The following is a 2418-nucleotide window of genomic DNA, read 5'->3' as shown; positions in this document are numbered from 1 at the left end:
AAATTATTAAAAAATAATAATTTCTTTGACGCCATGTATGTTGTACAAAACAGTATCTGCCAGCTTCCATTTCGCAGTTGATTCCAACAACTATCGAAAACAGAAACGTTAACTTCGGCTGCACCGAAGCTAATATACCCTTCACAGGTGCATTTCTTTTGTTTCCAGTTTGTGTGTAAGCTATAATCCGAACCGAACAATTTTTTCGGACATTAAGCAATGTAATCCATGTCAAATTTCGTGAAGATACCACGTAAAACGTGAAAGTTTTTCATACAAGCCCTTGATTCCAATCGTTCAGTTTGTATGACAACTATTTGCTATAGTGAGCCGATCTGAACAATTTCTTCAGAAACTACATTGTTGCCTTAGAAAACAATCTGTACCAAATTTCGTGAATATATCTGGTCAAATGTGAAAGTTTTTGATACAAGAACTTGGTTCCGATCGTTCAGTTTCTATGGCAGATATATGTCATAGTGGTTCGATATCGGCAGTTCCGACAAATGAGCAGCTTCTTGAAGAGAAAATGACGTTTACAAAATTTCAAAGCGATATCTTAAAAACTGAAGGACTAGTTCGTATGTATATATAGACAGACGGACTGATCATTTATATACATATATACTTTATAGGTTCTCCGACGCTTCCTTCTGGGTGTTACAAACTTCGTGACAAACTTAATAAACCCTGTTCACGGTATAATAAACATATTTTCGCTGGATTAGGTTAGGCTAAGAATCAGAGAAAGAGACATTCCTGCCAGGAGGAGATTACGAAATGACACTCTGGTAGGGACAGAAAGGTTTTTTGTTTTTACTTTTTTTTGATTCAATTTAAGATATTAGGACCTCAAGTAGTTGCCAATGCATCTCCCTACTCACTGCTTTATCATTGCGGAGCTGTTCCTTTATGGACCACAATGAAAGCTATTCCCTGGCACCCAAATAAGGTGCACTTGGTTACGTGCTGATGCACTATTCAGTCGTTCTATACACTCCTGCACCGAAAGTTATTTGATCTTGTCGCTTTGAGTACCGTTTGACTATCGCTTTGTATAGCTAGACTTTCATTGCGATGGTTGCGTTGGAGGTTTAACTCTACACACGGACTTATAGCTAAGACGTCTGCTTGGAATATACTCTGTAAACTAACCGACCTTTCTTGATAACATAGCGGCGGAGCCTGCATTAATCAAATCCCTCATTACTGGTGCCGAGACGCGGATTTATGAATATGACGCCGGAACTGTCTAACAGTCTAACGAATGGCGCTCCAAAGATTAGCTAAAACGAAAAACGCAAAATCCCAGCCTAGTCTTACAACATGTGTTTGGAAAATTGGGTTTCAATGCTTGAATTCGCTCAGGCGCCTATTTTGAAGGCGATAATAAAAATTTGTATTAATATTGGTGAAAATGTAGTTGTATTTTTATCAGTCCGAGTCAAATTTGATCAGGTAGTATAACTATATAAGTGGAAAAAATTTCTAAAAACAGTTTTTGGAATCAATAGCTCTTAGCGGTCATATAAATGTACAGCGAAACTTAATTACAGAAGTAATTATGTGCAATAATCAGTATTAAGCCGATTACAAGTAATAAAAGAAAAGTAATCCCTCGTACTTAGTTTACTACTCGGCACAATACTGAATAAGTATGTCCGTATGTAATTACATAAGTATAAACTCCATTTCAAGCTGTGCATTAAATAAATGTAATGACAAACTATGTGAGAATGATTGTGAGAAAGAAAAGTACGAAATGAAGTGACTTTCGCTCTTATTTTTTTTTTTTTTCTTCTTTTTCTTTGATATTTTTCTGATAACTTTTTTGTTACAATTTTTTACGTTTTCCATGTTCGCAAAGGCGCTTGTGTTAGGTAAGTGAAAGGTAATTTTGTTTTTATTATTTTTGTAATACAAAGGTTAATTATATGCAGGATTAAAAGGACATAACAAAGGAAAGGCAAAACACTTCATGAAAACAACGAACGAGCGAACGAACGACTAGGGAATCATACGAGTTGTAACGCTAACGAATACTAGTATTTAGTAGTAGTTGTTGTTGTTGTAATAATGGAAGTTGTAGTTGTATGCAATTATATTTATATGCAAGTATGGTTAGGTATTTGTTGTTGGCGCTCACATTTTAATTGATTGATTTGACACATTTTGCGTGTTTGCCGTGCATTAACAGTTAGACAAGTTCAAAGCGTGGCATACGAAACGCATGTATGTAAGTGTGCGGTAATACTACGTATATATTATATGTAGACTACGAGCAATAGGTGCGTGCTTGGATTGTGCAGTAACGGAAGCGGAAACAGTTGCGGCAACGTAAAAGCACCAAAGCACGAAATGAATAAATGCGGTGCTGTGGAGTTTTTTTGTGACTTTTTCCGAAATTTTTTTTTTTTT

At 35.9% G+C, this 2418-nt stretch overlaps 2 protein-coding genes across 5 annotated transcripts in view; one reads left to right on the top strand and one right to left on the bottom strand.

Moving 5' to 3' along the window:
- The window catches only part of LOC108966435, a 178051-nt gene extending 175676 nt beyond the window's left edge, over window positions 1-2375 (bottom strand). For all 4 annotated transcript variants that reach the window (XM_018929338.1, XM_018929339.1, XM_018929340.1 and 1 more), the window contains exon 1: window positions 2147-2375. The gene's annotated coding sequence lies outside the window, so the exon portion shown is untranslated. The remainder of the gene's footprint in view (window positions 1-2146) is intronic.
- The window catches only part of LOC108966347, a 115684-nt gene that overhangs the window by 83111 nt on the left and 30155 nt on the right, over window positions 1-2418 (top strand). The window lies entirely within an intron of this gene.

Source organism: Bactrocera latifrons, unplaced genomic scaffold, assembly GCF_001853355.1.
Source record: "Bactrocera latifrons isolate USDA-ARS-PBARC rearing strain unplaced genomic scaffold, ASM185335v1 scaffold_16, whole genome shotgun sequence".
NCBI lineage: Eukaryota > Metazoa > Arthropoda > Insecta > Diptera > Tephritidae > Bactrocera > Bactrocera latifrons.
This window is presented reverse-complemented; position numbering and strand designations above follow the sequence as displayed.